The sequence below is a fragment of the Aythya ferina genome, assembly GCF_964211825.1.
Source record: "Aythya ferina genome assembly, chromosome: 12".
NCBI lineage: Eukaryota > Metazoa > Chordata > Aves > Anseriformes > Anatidae > Aythya > Aythya ferina.
Window position 1 is genome coordinate 7,023,404 of NC_140308.1, and position 22,062 is coordinate 7,045,465.

The 22,062-nt window shown below is 38.1% G+C and overlaps 2 long non-coding RNA genes across 2 annotated transcripts in view; one reads left to right on the forward strand and one right to left on the reverse strand.

Annotated features, from left to right (window-relative positions):
* The window catches only part of LOC311443315, a 217,227-nt gene that overhangs the window by 112,652 nt on the left and 82,513 nt on the right, over positions 1-22,062 (reverse strand). The window lies entirely within an intron of this gene.
* On the forward strand, positions 9,604-11,953 carry LOC311443316. The gene is made up of 2 exons (XR_014697212.1): positions 9,604-9,811; positions 11,218-11,953. It is a non-coding gene; the product is annotated as an uncharacterized lncRNA (long non-coding RNA).

The following is a 22,062-nucleotide window of genomic DNA, read 5'->3' on the forward strand; positions in this document are numbered from 1 at the left end:
ACCCTGGCAAACCTGCATTAAAAGGCTAACATACAGATTCACCTAGGCTGTTTGGAGTCTAAATCCCTTTGGCTATGCCTGTAGTGCTGGGTGCTATGGCTCATGATTTTGTCCTCCTCCCCATGAATCCTGTTTCTTCACAAAGAAAGTAAGGAGGCACAGGGAGCTGACATGTCTCCCATGTCCTCACCATGTGCATCCAAATTCCTTCACCAGAAACCAGGACCTCCAAGCATGCACTGCAGCACACACCCACACCATGGTGTGGAAGTGGTGGTGACTCTGAGTCCAGTCCTGAGTTACCTCATGTATCAGAGCAAAGATCTTTTGTACAGGTCCTGCACAGCACCTGCTGCCTACCACCCATCAGGAGACATGGAGTACATGTTTACTGAGGCAGATCCTGCCACAGGGAAGACTGGATAAACAACAGGCAAGAGTTGGCATGAAGAACTGAACGGACTTTTGCTCTGAGTTGTTGGCAGCACTGAGAATTTTTTGCTCCCAACAGGGCTGGCCCTTAAGCCCTTTTCACTTTTATTAAGTGCAGATGTACTGCGGAGATGCGAGACTTAGTTATCTACACTGAAACTGGAAAGTGTTTTTTTTTTTTTTTTTTTTTTTTTCTCCAGACAACCACGGTGGAATCAGTTTTATTCAGATTTGGCTGTAATTGGAGCAAGGCTCTCACTGAATCTAATTTCAGCTGGAACTAATTATAGGGGGAAAAGGTCATAAATGTAAGACGGCTGCATAACTATGTTGGAAGAATATTGACATCATATAGTATTAACTCTGCTCCTGTAAAGACCATAAATACTCAGACTAAAAACAGCCATTAAGGGACAGAACAAAATGTACCTATTTCTTTTGATTAGGGGGGAAAATGAGGGAGAAAGAAATCTGTAAAGGGAGGAGATTTATAATCATACAATAAGGAAGTGTTAACAACAACAACAACAACAACAACAACAACAACAAAAAAAGGAAATTCAGAGAAATGCTGAGCAGTACTAAAACCAAACAGCACTACTGCGTGTGGGCTAAGCCCTGTTCAAAACCTAGAAGGAAAAAAATACTTGCACTAAAAAAAAAAACAGCCTTATACAATAGCCAAGACTAATAATCAAGCTAAAACAGGCAGCACTGATTCCCCATGATCATACTTTACACAACTATTTAACACGTGAAGCCACACCTCAAATAATTTTCCTTATTACTTCTCCCCAGCCTTTGGGTATTGGGCCAAAATGGCTGCCAAACAGGCCTGGGGGCATGGGCTGACAGAAACCATGGAGGTGGTGAGACCCTATGCCCTTTTGTCTGTGCTACCCTAACGTTTTGGGGTCACGCTGCCATTTGGGCCACCCCAACACCCTCTTTGTGCCAGCAACACCCCCTGTCCTGCCTTGTGGAGATTTCCAGGACCTTCAAGCGAGGCCATGGCAGGCCCCTGGCTGGGCGCAGGCAGCTCCGGCTGCCAGTGACGGAGAGGCCACTAACTGCTGATTCACTTGGGCAGCTGGTGAAAGGCCTTCTCTTTATTTCTCCTCACAATCTTCTTCACCAGAGAAGGGAGGTTCAGTACAAGCTCAGCCCTTACAGAAATGGTTGAATTTGCTTCTCACCTAAGCCTCAGAGGTTTCAAAATAATGGTGTGAAGAAAATCACATTTTTTGGCTTGAATTCAGGGCAACTCCCTGCCTACAACTCTCAGCCAGTTGATTGGAAACCAGAGAGGGATTTACAGCCTTTGCCTTCCTACATGTTCAGAGGGATGTTCTCCCACTTGCCCTCTGCTCGCTGCTGACAAGCCTGCTCCCAAACCCCTGCTGTGTTTCTGCGGCCTCCCAGCACACCACGCGGCATGGCCCTGCGGGGCAATGACACCACGAGTTTATTGAGGGTTGTGGCCAATGCAAAAAAAAAAAAAAAAGCTAGAAAAGCTCTGTGCCAGTGGAGTACACTGACCTGTGAAACAGCATCCAAAAAGAACAAAAAAAAGAGACACTTCAAAAATGTTAAAGATTAGACAAAATTATAGGGAATAAGGAATAAATAGGAAAATAGTCCCATTTGCAGTCACTCATCCAGCCACAGAGAGCAGCAGCTGCCTCAGAAAGTTCCCAGTGAGGAAACTCAGCAGCAAACCTGGCCAGGTTTCCATGTCATGAATCTTGTTAAATATTTCACTGAATTTTCAGGTAAATTTGATTAAATGAAAAAATTACACATTTTTTTATATATATGTTTTCTTGTAATCAACACAACACCAGTACAAGCAGAATAACATTAGAAATGAAAATAACTCATATATGTGGCCTAAATTTTGGCCATAATGTGTTTTAATTTGTCAATTAATTGTTATTTACACACAGCTGCACACTTAGTCATTTCTTTGAAATTAAGTGCTACTGTGGTACTTAGATTTGCAAAAACTCAATATGTAAACCAGTTCCATGGTCTGCTTCAGCCCCAAAGCTGAACTGTAGCGATGACTAAAGTAAACTTAATGAACACAAAAGTCTAGTAGACGTCTTGTGATGAGCTGCATTGCAACGAGCCTGTGTAGATTCTGTAGGAAACAAGCTGGAAGTCATTTCTGAAACATGAACTGAAATGTTACTAATGAATTTTTTCTCTGTCCCTCTTAGCAACCCCACAAACGCATGACATTATTATCAAGGTCTGTACCAGAATCTTTTACAGTCAGTGAGAGTCTTGCTGTTGAAGTTGTATGTCACAGGAAGATCAAACTTACTAGAAGCAAAGGCTTACACACTCAGACTGTGCTTGATATCACCTCCTTCTCCCCTTACTTTGGTCTGAAGCAAATTCCTACTAATGTTGCTGGAGGTACATAAAGAGATAAAGCAACCAGTCTGCCTTTGACACACTACATTGTTTTCCAAACCGTGTTTATTGTTGCTCCATATCAATGGAAATGTACATTCCCTTTTGCATTGCTTGCCACCACTTAATTCCTTCTATGATCCCTGACTTAAGGATTTTTTTTTATTAATACTTTTCAGTTGGTATCTATGACCATCAACTGATCTCACTTATGTGAGAAAGGGAAAACAATTAGTTTCTCAGAATTACTCATGACAGATTTAGGACCACATGATCATAAAATAAATTTTAGATAAAGTGGGAAGTCAAGATGAAACACTTTCTCATGAAGAGGAAGAAGGTATTTTTTCCATACTTCTTTACCTATACATTATTCTATTTGCTGGAACATTACTTCTTTAAATTGCTTTTAATTAGATGGCCTAGAATTAAATATGCACCTCTATTAGTATGCTCTCAGGCTGAATACAAGAGAGTACTCACTTTCATTCCAGTCAAGGCACTATCGCAAGGTGATTTATACTCTCATTATAGGCTGTTGCCTTTCCTATGTAAATTTGTAATCAAATATTCTAAACAGGTGATGACAAATAATTCTGGTAACTACTGCTAGCAGCCAAAATCACAGTCATAGGACCCCAGAAGTCTAACAACAGAATTTTACGCACATATACGAACATACACATGAACCGTCCACACAGGTACATTTCCATATTATTAGATCTTCTAAAAAATTTTGAATACATGAACCTATCTGACATCAAATTGGTGACAAAATTATTTTACTATGCCTAATTTAGCAAACTTCCTTCTCATTATATGAGCTATTAGGACAAAGAAGCATTAATTAACTTACTGAATTTTTGATCAGATGTTGCAATGATAATTTATCATTTTAATAGGCTGTTCTAGAGTGAATTTTTAGAAATGTTCCACAGAATGAACCAACAACATAATATAACAAATATAATCCTTTTGCACGGCTTAAATATTATGCATCATTGTGTTGTTTAAACACCCTTTCAATACAACAGTGCAATGGACAATCATCTTTCCTCTACACAAAGTGCTTTGCTGATACACCATTGATTAGTTCACCCCTAAAGGTCATGTTTCTTTGTAATTCAGATTATTTTTTTTAGACATACCCTGATGGGATATCTGGCATGTCTGAGCAGAGGCAGAGAATTAATGCCATAGATCTACAAGGTACTCTTGCTTCACACACTTGCTGAGGAAATGCTGGGGATTTAGAGACCCCCATCCAACAAGTGTCTCAGACCCTGCTGAGAGCATCTCACTAGTCAGCAGTTTCCTTTCAATAAGTACTTGATACGGAATCCGGAACCCTTGAGAGATCCTGTGCAAGACCTTCTTCCTTCTGACTCTGCAAAAGAAGTCCATGTCTCTCTTCCTCTAAAAAGAGAGGCTCCCTGGCCTCTTACAGACACTTTAGACTACATTGTTCTCACCATCATCTGCCTTTGATACAAACTACATTTCTTTGACATTGCCTTACTCAACAAACATATGGCAGCATATTTATTTATAACTAATAACAAACACAAATCAAACCTAAATTAAACCACCATTAATCTGTCCTGAGACATGCTCTTTCTTTTCCCAGTAGGTACAGAGTAGGATGATGCATATAAGAGATCTTAGCAATGGATCACTCTAACAAAGAAAGCTATTACAATGAGGAATACTACATAAAACATTAAATGGAAGAGAAAACTCCAGAGAATCAGAGGGACTAACCTGTTCTCTCACAGCCAACCCTATTTTTCTACACCAAGCTAGTAGGGCAGGATTCAGGAACATTAGGATGCCAAACCACAGAAGGCATATAGTCAGCATATCTGGCTTTTATAGAGTCTCACAGAAACAAGAAAGGAAGAAAGAGATTGCTTTTTCCAGATTCCACACTTCTCACTCTTCACTTTCTGCCTCTGCATGCAACTGCTAGTCTTTTAAAATTCCAGCCTTAATGAAATAGGTAAGCTGCAGAAAAGATTAAGCTGGAAAATACAGCAGGAATACAGAATGAGGACAGGTGATTGATCTTTGAGTGGATATCCAACAGTGCAATGAAATTCTCAGGCTGGTTCTTCTTTATTTCAAAATGGTTTTGATTCAGAGGGATTTTATAGCAGCTAAATCATGCAGTTGGCACAGATTGTGCAAGCTTTTCAGCATGTTATACTCTGAAAGATGTCACATTTGGCAGAGGCAGTAAAGCGCCATGAATTTATTGTTGTTTCCCATTGAACACCAAAATCCAGGGCATCAAAAGATGATACAGCACACGTTACAACACTATTGTGTTGAGTCACTTGCTATCTTGGCTAGCACAAACTGCTGGGGGAATGCTATGAAATGCCAAATGGAAGCCACCTGGGTATGAGGGAAAGTCGAACTGTGTATAGACGAGAGTGACAGTTGCAAACTTGGTCCATGGTTCTGCAGACATACTGCGTGTGAGCAATTCAACTTACTTGCAAATCCATCTCACTCTTGTAAGTGAATTCATTTCAACACATCTCCCAGAAATAATAACTTTACTTATGTGAGTAATCTCTTTAGAGTCAGGAGGACTTCTCATGCATGCCAAATTACAGACATGCTTAAGTATTCCCAGAATCAGGACCACGTATTAGGTGTTTAATTACTTAATCTACGTGTTATGGACAATTGCCTTTCTTATAGTAAACAAGAGACTGCTCTATCAGCAGGTTTAGCTTGTGTGAACATAGTGCTAATCAGCTCTGTACAAAAGCTGTGTAAAGACACACAAAATAAGACCAAAATCATTTTTTATCCTTTTCTGTCTTAAACTATCAATAAACCAAGCAAACTTAAATTTCACCAGGGTTTAGTAATCTCTATTAAATTCCAAGTGAAAATCAGTCCATTTTCAGGCAAAAGTAGAGCATAAAGATGTGACTAGAAACAGATGAGAGTGCTTTCTTCAACACCCATTTTTCTTTTGTGCTCATCTTGAGCTAACTGCAGCCATTGCAGAGCATGCTTGAAAAATATATGATATACTCAAAAATCAAAATACAAAGCTACTTCCTCAAAGATCAAGACATGCATATGTAAACAATCATCAGAAAAAGCTATTGAAAATTTATCAGGAATTCTCTGAAATGGATATAAGGCACAGCTGCCCTCTCATTATTTCCTACGTATCTACAAACTCAGAAAAAGTTGCTATATTTTACAATTCTGGAAGCCTCTTCTTTTAATAATTTATGTTGAAGGCTACGAGAGATGTTTAAGAAGCTTGTGCTTTTGTTTTCCAATTCTGAATATCCAGTCCAGAATTCAGTATCTCACTAAGTATATGGCCACCACATAAGTAGTTTATACAATGAGCAACAACAGCATGAAACATCAAAAGAGCTCTGACCCCCAGTTTAACCTTGCAAAGAGTCTATTCTCACTACTTTGGATATACAAAAGTAGCATTAATAGAGTTCGGGGTGTGCAATTTCTCTGTGCATTAAGAGCATTTGAAAGGTTTTCCTATATACCTCACAAATAGGTAAAGCACACCCAACGTCCAGGTTTCTTATTATAGGAGAAATGATATTAGATTGCTATTCACAACAGGAAAATGTCACACTTCTCTGTATACTCTTGTTCAGCACTTTTCTAATTTCACAGACCTCAATTTACATTTGTCAGTGTTTGAAGTTAGATGATATTGGTCTACTCAGGAAATGAGTTAGAGGGGAGAGAGGTCATTCACCTTTTGGCCAGTACCATACTTTGATGATGAATAAATAAAGCACAGCACAAGTGTGTCAGCAAAATATGGATGTCCTAAAGCCCTTTGATGCAAAGGATGATGTTTATTAGAAACAGAAGGTTAAATATGTAGAAACTATAAGGCTGAAGTGATGATGTCAAGAGACTGGCTAATGTCTTAGCAGAAATCCACCTTGTCATTCACCAAGTTTACAGACACAGAGGTTTCAATAGATTACCAATGCTAATCAGCAAATGTATATGGAAATTATATTTATGAGCCAAATTGTTAACTGTCTGTGGTGAATAAGCCCAAAGGAATTGACATTCGTAGTGGGCCTGATAAAAAGACCTGTCAGCAGTTTCATTATTTTAATGGGATTCAGCCAAGATCCTCAGATGTTAATCTCCAATAAAGAAGCACCTATGTTACCTATGCTTATGGTTTCCCAGTTCCATAACATGCTATACATTTTGCTAACTCTTACTTCATGTAGGGAGAATGGAGCAAATATTTTGTTCTGAGCATTAAAAAACATATTATTAAAAATTGAATGGCATAGCTAAAGATCACTGAATGCATTACTGAATTTATCCAAATACAAACTTGAAAATGTTTCAGAACTTCTTCCAGCTTTCTGTCCTGGCTTGATTCACAGTTTTTGCTGAAATTTAGAATCAGCTGAAGTTACGTGCTATCTTACTAAGGCACCTCTATCCCCGAATGGAAATTAACACATTCTTATGTACTCCTGCCTTTCTATTTGGACTTTGCCAATTGTCTGTGCGAGCACAAAAATCTAACATCACAGTTTGCGTGCATAAATAAGAAGAATAAGAAGTCATAAACATTCCATGAACAAGCTGCCCAACAGTACATGGCAGACAATCTTGGACACCCAGTTTTAGATGTTCGCACATTTTTTTTAAAGTCTAATGAGTCTAAAAGATGTTTACTCACACATAACATTCTCCATCTATTGTATGGCAATAAGCACACAGGAAAAGGGAGCAAAATCTTAATTCAGACACAAAAGTCAGGAGAACAGTGAAGTTTTGAGTTAGAACAATGGATTCATTAAACCAAGACAAACAAACAAAACCCTAAACTGTTAAAACAAGGCATTTGAATAGTAACAACTGTTAAAATGAGCTCTGAAATCTCCATGCGACATGAGATTTTTATTGGCAAACAATTAAATCTCTCTTTAAGTGCACTTTCTCTGTAGAACCTAATTTATAATCTTATCAGGCATGTCTCTCAGAAGAATTTGCTAGTAGTCTAAGTCTTTATCTGCACAATGCAGAATACTAACAATTGTCTTGTATGTTTGTTTCCAATGTCAAAGACTGAAATTCCAATTTAAGGTTCTGACTGCCTTCAGAATTTGATATTATTTTTAAAGTGCTGTCACTTTTGTTCACATATTGTGCCAGAAAAAGAAAATATAAGAATAATAAAATTGAGTAGATTGTAAGAAAAAAGGAAAAGGTGATGTACTCAGGAATCAGTTTTCTATAGCTCATTTGCTGTTTTATCATTTTCCTGTTAACCTCCAGGGCCCTATTTTGTCTCAGCCCTACTCATTAGGATTTAAGTTTTACAATAAGCATTAAAGTAAAGGAAGGTAGAGGCAAGGTGGAATTAATAGAGTGCACTTTATGTATATTGCATCCAATTATGTATTTTTGAAACCTGTAGTAGGTATGCCTACACACACAATTCTGGGTACATGTGTATTTTGCACTGCATAGTTCTCATATCTCTCTGCCTTTGGTTTTTCTATAAATCTCTATTAGCGTAATCTTTCTCACCCATAGACCGACACCACAGAATGTTTCTAACTAGAATAGTAGATAATTATTTTAAGCAAATAGTTTTAATTCTATAAACTGCTAACCTACCCTCAGTTTAGCAGAATGCACAAGTGAACAAAGAATTTTTGTAGCTAGCAAATCATACAGCTCTACACTATTATTTCCTTCCATTCCTCCCAGCCCAAGTTCTGAATTTCTTTAAGATATAGAACCATGTCAGTCACACACTGTACTAGCCTAGAGAGTATTTGTTTCATTTAACTTTTTTTTTTTTTATCCCACTAATTCTTTCAACATCAATAGGACACATTACTATTCCAAGCTTCCCTCCCCTTTTATTTGGCTCTGAATACCTGATGACTAATTCCCAGCTGAGATAATTAGTCCTTGGTTATCACCAGTTACATTGTCACCTGTTCAACTTGCAAATGTCTACAAATTTGAGTTTTCCAATTAGCACCATAAGATCCCTATAGCATACAGTTAGGGTGCATTTTTTTTTTCCACGAGGCAAATCACTTTTCACTTACACACTCTGCCTATTGAGTCTCATTTGGTAATAGTGCTTTAAAAATTATAGTGTTTTTCACAGAATAGACTTGTCATTGCCCTACCTCCTATCAAGCCCAGATGGCTGCTACTATAAAGGAGAGAAAAACAGAAAAGGGAATTAAATGAAACCTTCTCCTTAATAAGTATCCAAGTCAATTTAAATAGTTCCATTTCATTTTTACATCAGAGTCATGCCCTAGCATTAAGGCATGAAGAACATTCTCAGTCTGCTAATAAGCCCCATGACATGTTGAACTGGTATTTCAGTAAGCAGAATAAGCTGCAGTTTATTTTTAACTTCCATGGTATGAAGCTGTAGGTAAACTGCAGTAGAGGCAGTGGCCCAGTCTGGGTTTACTTTCAGCTGAACTTAACGAAGTGCCCTTCTAACTAAAGCCAACACAAAATAATACTTGAAATTTGGAGGAGGTATTTGTGGAAGCACCATTTTAAATCCTCAGAGCACATAGTATAGATCACTTGTTGGTTTGCTTCATTTTCTGTAATGGCCACAGTAGATTTATAGCCCTTCAAGGGAGATGATTAAGACACCTGATAAATATGAAGTCCACAGTAAAAATACTCAAATACTCATCCCCCCCCCCCCTTTTTTTTTTCACTCAGTATATCAGAGAAGCTCTGATAGCAACTTTTGAGCCTTCCCTCACTATTACACAGTGCCTCTGCAAATGTGAGAGGAGCTCCCATGCACAGACAGTGAGAACTACTGGCCTTGAAAGATGGAAGAGGCTGTGGCATTTGGGAGCCAAGCTCCTCCACTTCTTCTGGATGTCCTGAGGGTGGGCCACTGTAATCACTGAATCCCAAACAGGTAAGGCAAGAAAGAACTTAATTTCAGAGGTGTATGCAGCATGTTATTAAAGAAGAAACTATTTTCCCAATTCAGTTCTGACTGACTCATTGCCTTTTTATGTCTGCACATCCCACGTTGATGTCTATGAGGATTTTTGTTTGCTTTAAGTAGAATTTGGTTAGGTGACAAAAATGACCCTCTGTAAAACACTAATGTCTCTGAACAGAGCTGTTTTCAAGGTAGCCGTGCAGTGATATACAGTTGTGTAAGTGAGGGTTCTCATGTACCTAGTAGCATCAACAATGCTATAGACATACAGGTAGAAACACCGTCTTCTGAGCCTAAAGCTAAATAATCCAATGAAAGATTTTATGACCAATACTAGAAAACAAATGGTTTTATTGTGAATACTAGAAAAAATGTTTCTTGCTGGTCTATGCTAACTACAAACCACAATTTGGCTACACCAGATGTTAACAAACTCACCTGTATTTTTCTCTTGTCCCCACTTAGCTAGCTTGGGGCAGGCAGTAGAGCTCAGACTCTCAGATCCATTTGGGCATCAAATTCCCTTTGAAACTGAGCTGCTAGATTCCAAACTGTTTCTGAGAATCTGGGTTTAAATGGGGATACAGCGCCTGCTTATTGCTTTGTGTCTGGAGCCCATGAATCAGATAGACTCGCACACAGTGGAATAGGATTATTACTTCATGGCATGGGCATGCAGTAGCAGTCACGATCTAGCCCTTTGAGATCAAGGCAGCAAGAAATTCATGAAGATTTAAAGTAGTTAAAGGAGTTTATTTTCCAGGTGGGAAATCCAGGTGTCAGAAGGAAAGTAACTATAAATTTTCAACCCAGCTTTCCACATAAAACGTAAAGCCATTTGGAGCACACAGAAAGCTCAGTATGAACTACAGCTGATAGCTGGTGCGAAGTATGGTCAGTGGTTTTAAATGATTGATGGAGCTATCTCTGCGCTAAAGTGCTAAGGTTGGAGTAGTAGAAAAAATTGAGATCTGTTATAATGGTGCTTTATACCCTTTTTTCTTCCTCTGATGGTCAAATAGAGTTCAGTTGTATGAACAATTGTTACTTTGTACTAGTGATACATACGGTAGCTCTCAACACACCTCCAAAAGAACTTTATTCCAATGAACAGTAATAGTGCACGTGGAGATGATTTTTAAAACTTCTTCTAATAATAAAGTGTTTCTTTAGAAATGAAAGTCAAGCATATTCAAATTATTTCTTTTTTCTTTTTTTTTTTTTCTTTATAGTTGATGAAGAAATGTATATGTGGATAAGTATATGTTTTATTTTCATTGGAATACTCAAAAAAGCCTAAAGATATGTCAATGAGTGATCTTAGCTTAGTAAAAGTACTTCCTTTCATTTGTAACAGTTTGTGGTTTCCCCCACAGCATCCTGTTAAATAGTCTGGTACAGCCAGGAAACCAGAGACCATGCTGAAATAACAGCACGGTGTGCATACTGGGGATAGCACCGGGCAGCGACTCCTTTCATTTTCAAATACCAGAAGAACCATGTGAGTTTTCAATCAAGTATCAGACATTTTAATATAATTTTGCTGAAATCGGTGACAGTGCTCAAGGACTATTCTACATGAAAAAGACAGATGAGGAAATGCTGAAGGAAAAGACTACCAAATACCCTTGAAGAAAGACTGTGAAACACTGACTCTATACTCAGCTCTGAGATCAGTATATTAGCTGACTGGCATTCCTCTTCCTGAGAAAAGATCAATGAAGAAAAGATCAGCTGAAGAAAGATCGATAGTGACCAGACAAACCATTAATTCATAAGAAAAGAGATTTTGCTTGGAGAAATAGCACATTACCCTGAGGCTCAAGCTCACACTTGATCATTCTAAATCTTACATGTTGACCTGAATTCTCACTCAAGTAAACTGCAAGCCCAGCATGAAGAAAGTGCAGACAAGCTCCACGTTGGACAGGGGTCCAGACAGGCATAGCAACAATGACCCAAACTAAGAAAGAAGCATGCCAGCACACTTAGTCATACCGCATTTGACAAGATAGCCCCTTCTGTTTCCATAAGTGGAGATTTCTTGCATGTGCTTGTATCAAAATGGAGCTATTCCTGATTTTTATTACAGATCTTCTATTTTGAGGTCCACAGGTTGTCCTGCAGTTGTTCTTTGAATGTTGTCCGGTTTGTCTTTAAATAGTGAATATATACACATATAAAAGCACACCAAGTAACAGAGAACAAGGTGCTCAGTGAAAAGCATTAGGTGCTGAGGAAAAAGCTTTGATGTCCTTAAGATATTCAAGGAGTCATTAAAGAGCAGTTCACCTGTGGATACTGCCAAGGAGAGGCAGCACTACTTTACTGAGCATGTTTTAAAGTGCGGTGTGTTAAGTATAAGCAGCACAACTTTAACCAGTGTCCTGCTGGTTTAACTCTAGAAAGTAGTTTGTGATGAGTGTAAGCTTCATTTGGAAGCTAAGTTCCAGCTTCTCCAGAACAAAAAGAAGCTTTTATTCTAACGTATTTGTTGCCCTCTGGTATTATATTTCTTTTTGAAGTTGCACAGGGTAATGCACTTGTCACCAGGTACTGACTTGCTGCACTGCTGACAGGAGGATGCTAACTAAATGAGGGGAGGGTAACGGGGCTATCTGTGGGGAGCAGAAAAGCAGCTGAAGCTACACATGGATGAAAAAAATAGGCTTTCAAAGTTTTTTTTTTTTTTTTTTTAAAAAAACAACAAGAACAAGCAAGTAGTGATAGAGAAGCAAATTCAGCAATGAGTAGCAGAATTTTTCAGAGCAAAAAGGGAATTCCAAAACAATGCCAGAGTGAACACTGACTTCCACCTGATGGATTTAAGTTAAAAATAAATAAATAAATAAATAAAATAAAAAAAAAATCGCATCTGCAAACAAACAATACCATACTATGCAAGACAGGGTGTATTCCTCCAGGATAAAATGCTATCTATTTCTCTTTGTGCTAGACACCTAACAGGTCTAATGTTTATCTTACGGTGGCATGCTACTAATTATGATTAAGTAATTTTTGGACACATACTTAATGCATATTGGCTCCAGGTATGTATTATCTTAATGGACTGCCACATGTACCCAATGAAATTATTAATTAAGTCTTATTCGATGCTGTGGTTAAAGGAAAGGCAACCTGGATTATAAATCTAATCCCCTATCACTAGTTGTTTCTTGCTTTTAAAACATTTGCCATTCTTTTCCAATAAAAAAAAAAAAGAAAAAAAAAAAAGTAAGATTAAATTTAGAATTTTGTTTTAGGATTATGTTTCAAGAATGTTTTTAGAATATCTGGTCCTTCCACTATTGTTTCTTTCCATAGTGAAATTTCATGGGAAGAATAGAGAGAAATATTGCAGTGTTATAGAGAGATACTTCAGAAAGTATGTAGTATCAACAAACAAGTGTTTTTCCTCATTTTCCTAATATCGCTACCTATTTCCTTGGAAAAGTGGGGTAAAAAATCAGGGTATTGCAAGGATTTCCTAAACAAGAAATATTTTTAAATAAACATATTTTTCTTTGTTATCTATTTTTGCATATAATATAAGTACCTTCCTACAGAAAAAAAAATGAAGAATTTTGCAAAAACAATTGGAAGTAATTTCTGGTGGAAAGTCAAGACCCGCATTAAAAAAAACAAAACAGAGCCAAAAAAATAAAACAAAACCAACCAACCAAACAAAAAGCGAACAAACCCTCAAAAACAGACAAATAAACAAAAACTATCACTACCAAAACCCGATTCACACACTGAAGCCTAGAATTCTGTTTGTCTTACAGCTGCACACGTAGCTCACTTGCACTGCACTTTTAGTAGGTATTCACAGAGCCCATGGCTGGGTTCCAACCAGGCACTGAAATTTGTAAGTTTTTGTTGTTTGGTAAGAGTAGTGGTGTCCCAGATATCCCAGTCAGACACTGGGAATGAACTTTAAAGAAAAAAGGGCAATAGTATCGTAGCTCTAAGGTAATATGATTACTTCAGCTAATAATGTGCACTACTAACAGTTTCAGGTTTCTTTAACATGTTATCTTTGCAATTTTGGCGCACTGTTCTTCAGTACCCATTATGGGAATGGGTCTTGCTGGTGAATTTGAAGGAGGAGAATACAGAGTTTCACATCCCATGAACTGTGAGAGCCCTTTTTGCTTTTGTTCAGATTTCAGCACAACTTACTGGGTGAAATCCAAACCTCTTTCAAGTCAGTGGGAGTTTTGTCATGGATTCAAAGAGGCAGAGTTTCTTTGAGGATAAGCTGCAGTTCCATTTTGCCAAACTCCGCATGACCAAAATGCATCGTTCATTTCTAACTGCCTTGATCATAAATATGTCTCATTTTACTTTATTCTGAGTCACTCCCCTGAAGTTTTAACTTACATATTTATTGTTGATTCAGAAATATCTAACTAATGATGACAATCAGACATAATGGCCAATACTTGTTAGACATTTGTCATTTTTAAGCAGAACTTTAGGAAGAGAAGCATTTCCTGAAGTTCACATTATTTCTGAATAAAACTCTAAGCTACCTAATCAACACTCCTGCAGCTTTGTCTTTATTGCAAAAATTATTTCCATACTCCCTTGTTAGAGGTTTGTCAGCTCTCTCTGATTTGGCTCCATTCTGAGTCTACACTAGGTTAGCCAGCCCGGGGAGAACCACACCTTTTCCTTTCAGGGGAATTTGAGCTCATCTGACAGTTAACCTCAAAAACTGAATTTATACAGGAAACTTCACAGTGCATTTTAATATGGCATTCAGTTTAATTAGCACTTGGGCAATTCCTTTTGTTCTTGGTAAACAAAAGTAAGATTTGACAAGGAAGAGAAGAGAGTGTATTTGTTGCTTTCATATGTCACTCAAACTAGCCCATCACCATTCCCAAACTAATACTTCTTTACATGAACTTCTGCTAAATAGTGTTAGATTTTTAAGTCTAAAACTGGCAGGTTTTCCCAGGGTTGCATCTGATATCAAAATCAAGGTTTATTAACATTACAAAGAGCACTGCTGTCCTGTAGTGCCCCTTTTATCATTCTAAGCAGCTGCCTTGAGGCAACGCATTTAACCTTGGGAAATGTGAGAGGAATTGTGGGAAGTCAGAAATCTTTGACAGCTAAAGCCTTTTACCTCATCCAGAATCTGCTCTACAGCTTTAGCTCCCACACTGAAAAAAGATGAGCCCCTTATTTTCATTTGATGTTTATCTATTCTATTCACTGCACTTAAAATCAGAAGATAGAGCAGCATTTACTTACAAACAGTGATCTTCCATTTATGCTCAGAGCAGACCAGTGATGAAAATATCCCTTTCCTCTACGGAAACTGCTATTAGAAGGATAGGGGGGCATGAGAACTCAAACCATTTAGTAGTGTGCTAATTTTTTAAAGTAGTTCTTGCAGGTTATCTTACTCCTACACATTTTATGTTTAATGATAAATTTCACATTACATTTTGCTATTTCATTACCTGTTGCCATTGCAATAGAGAAGGAACTGCCATTGGTTCAGTTATAAGCCCTTATTTGTCAGGGTTTAGGGCTCAGTTGTAAAAAGAGAGTTCATTTTGATGTTTGATATCAATTCTCACTTTATACAGAGCTTTTTCTTTCAGAAGGTACTGCCGTATTTCCTAAGCTATGCATGAATATAACCTCTGAAGTGCAGCTGGCCCACAGCATATTACAGAACAACCAAGTGGACAGAAATCAGCTGTTGAACCTTATACAAGCACCTACAGTTTTAAATTTTGGTACGGCACCTCTCAAGCAAATCAAAAACAAACATTTATTTTTCTGAAGTTTCTGATTAAAATGAATACAATGAACTATGCATGTTTGGGCCAAATTCAGAGGCGATAATCTGCAGATCATCTAAGGGAGACAGGGAATAACGCTTATCTCTCAGGAAAATTACATTTATAACACTTCTCTGCTATGGTGGGGTATATTTGCACAGCACAGCGCTGCTCCTGCTTCTCAGCAGGATATATTAGCCTAGGCAGAAGTCAGCACTAACATAACATGGCTACTTTTGGAGCCATCTGCAGACTGCTACTCCATCTGAAGGTAGGTATCTAAGTAACAAAGCAGAAGTCAGCCAACAGATCAAAATTGGCATTTTAGCCCTCTAAACTCAGGTGACATGGTCTGTACTCTCTCCACTCACAGCTATATCCACCTAATGAGATTTTGCTCTTATTCAGGTGAATTGCTCAGCTGCTCTGGCCATAAGCAGCTTATTGTTTTACTTGAGCTGTATGAAAACGTTTCATCCAGACAATTCCACCTTGACACATGTTACTGGAGGAGCAGCATGTCTGACAGATCTCAGTGTAATTTCAGTGGCACAGGGATCCTTACTGAAGTACTTTGCAAGTCCATTCTGAAAGCAGAAGGAAAACATTGCCTTCACAAAGAAGCAAGTATGGGACCTATTTATATGTTTACATATAAAACTGGATTTCCTAATCAATACTCAGCCAATAAATCAACTTGTGACTCATCTGTAGGTCCCCTATGATACTGTTTGTGCCTGCAATTTGTTATTTTGATAACCCTATCTGCAGTCTATGCTTTCTCTGATAAACAAGAAACGAACAACTGCAGACCATGAAAACAGCCCTACATAAGCAGCACGGGAACACATCTTCCCTTGCAACTGTGCCATCCTGTCACCTTTAACCATTATATTTCCATTTCATTCCCATTTCTAATTTTTTTTCCAGCCATTTCACTTGAAGTCAACTTGAACGGATGAGTAGTGCTGCCTCTCCAACTTCTCTCTACATCTTGAAGGGCAGAGCATCCGCTCAAGAAGTGAGACTGCTGTTCAAGACAGAGAAATTTCTCTGACCAGCTTAGCATTTTCTATGGATTATTAACAAGCACTGACCCACTGACAAGGTAATGTCTGTAGTAAAACTGAAGTCTCAACAGCTCCAATGTATTAAATATAACTTGGATATTTTTGCAAGCAGCAGGTTACTTTCCAGTATCCTGGTAAATCATTTCATGCTCCTTCTCTCTGTGGTCTTAACTAGCTAAGTTATGTTTTTTTCATTACTCCTCTTAAAATCAGGTCTGCTTCGTGTTTATACATCAAAAGTGATGTACGTATGCATAAACACTCAACATCCATAAGAATAACTTCTTATCACTGTTGTAAAAGTGTATCACTGATTTATATGCCATTGGAGCATTACAAGAAGTATTTTACTATTTTATATGCGTACTCATATAGTGTGTAAACAAAATACATTTAAGCAAAGCTGAGGCTATGAAATCAAACATTTGGTTTGATTGCTATTCTGCTTTTCTTTCAATTGTCCTTTCAACCTTGCTCCAATTCTTTTCATGGCATAATATACCTTTTACTTACATCATTTAAAGTACTTATTCCCTCGTTCACACAAAGGGTCTTGAGGACTCCTTCAGAATACGTTTCTTCTATAGTAGACATGCAAGGAAGAGTTATCAATGTACAGGGGGATGGTTGCAGTTTGAGGAAGCAGTGGGAGTTTTACTTTAATTACCCTGAAGAACACAAGTGTTTATTGTCTTATGTACTGCAATGGCCTCAGTGCTCTGCTTTGGGACCTGTATGAATATCTGCTACTTTGCCACACATTTTGAAACTTTTTGCTCTAAGGAGTCATTGCTAGGAGAAAGCAAAGTAATGTAGTTGCCCATGCCAGGTGCTTTCACGTTAGCATTTTCTAAGAAAGTAAACGACTGTGGGAGCTTCAATTAGGGATGTCCTTTAGCTTTCGTAGATTTAATTTTCTAAGTCTGATGTCCTTCTGCTTAGCTCTCACCACCTACTCAGAAATGCTTCTCACATTGCCATCTCAATTGGTGGCACTTGTCTGCTTGGTCAAACACCTAGATGTACTGTTCAATGAAGAATGGAGCTTTGAGGCTGACATTTGACACATTATCAAGCTATCTTATTACCACTTTAGGGATGTGATCAGATTAAAATGTGTGCTCTCACATGCAGATGCCAAGATTCTTGTTCATGCTGTCATTATGTCCAGACTTGAGTAGTGCAATTCACTTTTCTCTTTCCTAACGAACAAAGCTTGCTATTTCTCTTCTTTCCAAACCCATTTTTACAGAGATTTATGACTGTATCCTATTTGATGTCCCATAAAAAGATGTAAATATTGTGAAATAATTGAACTGATAACGTTTTAATAGATACCAGTTTATTTTATCCTTTTTTTTTTTTTTTTTTTTTTTTTTTGATTTTCTATATATCCAATTCATACAATAGGCCAAATGCAACCTTATTTTAAAACAATTGCCTCAATGGCATTTTACTAAAACCAGGGATGAAATTGATTTATTTATCATATACATGTTATATATACTTTGCTTTAGTGACAGAACCAGTCTTTTAGAATTAACAGCTTCATCATCATAGCCTTTTGTCAAAAAGAGAAATTGAAATTTTTTTAAATAAATGAAATCTGAATATTTCTCCCCAAATTCTAAGACATGGTTCTTGAACCTTGAGAAAAGTTTCAGTTTGGAGAAAAGTCATTCATTACATTAACTCCAGCTTTGACCTCTTCTGATGCCAGGGACAGGACTTTACCATTTTAAATCCTTGGTAAAGTATTCCTTTGACTAATCTCCTATTCTGAAGATTTGTATGATATTCAGCCTACATTTCCCTTTGTTAAATATCACCTCATTAATCCTAGTTATATACCTGCTGATGGTGCTAAACAATCGCTTTCCCTTTTTGAAGTGCACAGCTTTGTAATACTAGAAGATAATTACTATATCCCCCTTAGTCATTCTTTGACCAAGAAATGCATATTTAGTACTCATAATCTTTCCTTGTTAATCCCCTTACAGCTTCTGTTACTCATTCTCAAAATCTCTCAAGTTTGTTAGCAGTCTTCTAGCATGAGGCAACAGGAATTAAAGCCATTATTCTAACTGCAAGATTTACTAGTGTTGTGGATAAAGGGTCTGTTACCACAGGCTGTTTTGTTTCAGATGGATACATGCTGCATCCCATAAAATGGGACCTGTCTCCCAAATCTGAAACCCAATGTTATAGAAGTCAATGAAATGCTCTTGTAATCTGGTACAGTTTCAGTTTCCTCTTTGCTATCTTTAATAAGCACTCTGTCCATCCAGCTGAAAGTTATTCCCCTAGAGAGATCCTTTTCTTTGGGAAGTTTTTCATTCTCAGCCACGTCACTGTGACAAAGTGGGAAAACAACAACAGCAACACTTTCCTGAGTATGGGCAGATTTTCACCAAAAGGTGAAATTCAGAAGAGTAAAACAAAGTTAGAATTTGTACTTTAGGAGAGAAGGAAGAAAGGTAAAATGAATTTCATTTATATTTATTGCTTAAACATATTTAACATTAACAATAGCATGAGCCATATACATACCAATTATTAAGCACTAGCTGACATGGAAGGAAGGCAGACTTAAAAGATGGAACTCATTGAAAACAGAATATTGGACAGTGGTGCCATATTCTGTTATTTCAGATATTATTTTTTTAAAATTTAAATCTATTTTGAGATGAACTGGACAAATCATTAAATTGATTAAAAACTGGTTGGACTGATAGACTCAAAGGATAATAGTTGTAGATGGTATTAAGTTGGAGAAGTTAGGTGGCTGGCATGTGAAACATCTGAGTCCCAATTCAGGACCTTAAGAAAACTGAGGATGAAGGCACCAGAAATTTCATGAAGATCAAGAACTGTAAAATTCTACATCTAGGGAAACGCCCAAATTTGTACTTGCATTAGTAGAGTGTGGGAAACAACTGGCTGAGGAAGAGCTTGGCTACGAGGACTGAGGTCACAGTCCTATCTGAATGTAAATCAGCAGTATGCTCTGGTAAAGCCACACCTGGAAAATTGTGTCCAGTGTTGAAAGGATGTATTCTGGAAAGCTGAAGGAGGTCGACAAACTAGAGAGCACCATATGGATGATTACCAGAACTACCTCTGACATATATAAGGAGAGACTCAGGCAGCTGGGCTTGTATAGTCTAGTGAAGAGAAGGCTAAAGGGCAATCTAGCCTACAACTATTTCCAGGAAAACTACAAAGACAGTGGATCCAAACCTGTCAGTAATGCTAGACGGTAAACCAAGGGGCAACAGCCACAAATTGCAGTGTAGGAGGCTCCAATTGGAGTCTCGTAGAAATGTCTTCATTTTGAGGGTACTGCAGCTTTGGAACAAGTTATCCAGAGAAAGGAGAATCATCATCTGTGGAGGCTTTCAAGGCTTGGCCACAAAATCCTGCAGCTGTCCTGACCCAGTGTTAGCAGCAGCCCTGTGCCAAGCAGACGGTTGGAACAGATAAGCTCTTCCAGTGAACGTTTTTCTGATTCCGAGTCTGTATTTTGCTTGATGTCTAAGTTAGACTTACTGGGTAGTTCCTCTAATGTTTCCTTTCATGGTCTTATATGAAAGACAGATTAAAATCACAACAAAGAATTCTGCTATAGAAAACTGAGTTGCTGTGGCAGTTCAGGTAGTGGCCAAATGTGTCCGTTTCAGCTAGAGCTAAACCCAGTCATCATCTCCCGCGGCTTATCTTCTTCATCTATCACTTCTATTCTTTACTTTTTCTCCTGGAAAATAGCACCCTTCAGGCTGGATGATTAATATTAAATGTATTAACAGTTTCCATAACCCACTTGTACAGAAAACAACCAGGTTAAGAACCTTGGCGTTAGACATGGTTAATTAACCTGAATAATTCTGACAAAACTGGTTAAGTGAGCAACCACACCTGCAGTTATACCATCAGAGCCAAGGGGACAATAACCTCTGCAGAAAAAGGGAGAGCAGCAGTGACCAGCTGGATGCAGTAATGCTTATCCAAGCTAGGCTGTAGTGAGAGTACCACTTCTGACTGCAATCACACATCCCTATCAAGGAATCTGGTGGCAGGACATAAGGCTTATTGTAAAAAACACAAGGTTACTGGGAAGCCATCGTACCATGTGAAGCAGCACAAACAGCTTGCTGCACCTTCCCTAACCCCTGTTACAGAGAATTTCAAATGTATAAGGTACAAAATGAATAGAAGAGATTATATGTGTAATTCATAAGTCATGTAAATTATTTCTGCTCATTTCCAAATTTAAAAGTGTGGGGGTGTTTGTGGTGTGTGAGGAAGTAAATTCACGACCATCCGAAGAAAGGTAAGTAGGGAACTTAAAGAAGTTACAACAAAAGGGGTGGGGATCACTGCTACAATGAACAGAACTGTCCTGTTTGGGCATCTTTGTTCTATGCAGAACAGGAGCCATGAGCCTTACAGTAGTCCTCTGATGAGTTTTAAATGTTATTCCTGTCTTCAGCACTGATTCGCTGCCTCAAAAAGAAACTTCCTGAAGCAAGGCATGGGGCCCAAAGGAAGTTCTGCCTAGAAGATTTCATTGCTCATGCGCAGTGAGGGCCATCTCAGGATACTTGTTTCTGCTTGCATAGAAAAGGGCACATATGCACGAGCACAGCAGAGGCAGTAAACACATCAATTTAGATATCCCCATTGATTGGTGATGGCACCATGTTTTCATAGTTTTTCAAGAAACAGGATGACCTGTTTCATCCACAGCATGAAAGTCATGTGGATCCTATTTTGGATGAAAGCTAAATTATGCAGAAAGGAGAGAGTTCTTCACTTACATTTGTTATAAATATGACATTTTCTCAGTAGTTGAATCAAAGATTATCAAATATACCTAGCCCAAGACAGAGGAGTAAGGAACGTGGTGCTTGCAATGGGAATGCTTATCCATAAACACAAGACATAATCAGAATTGAGCCACAGTCAGCAAAACAGCATTATAAAGAAAGGAATATGGGGCACCTCCATATCAGTAGACAGACAAGTCTGTTCTGGCAATAAATTTCTTGGGAGCAAACTTCTAGATCTGCTCAAAGCTGGATTCTGTACAGAATAGAAAATCTAGCATACTTTCTGGACATGCTTTCTTCTACCAGATGTAGCATGGATTTTTTGAAGCAGGGAGATGATAAAAACAAGCATTAGAGGAGAAATGAGATTGGATTATTCTGGGATTTTTGGCATATGTACAAGGTGGCTATGAGAAATACATTCTGCTGGACTTCTGAAAGCAGAAAGATATCCATGGTATTTACAAGCCTCTTTCCAGTTCAAACAAACTCGGTGATAATGGACGAGCGTTCCCTTC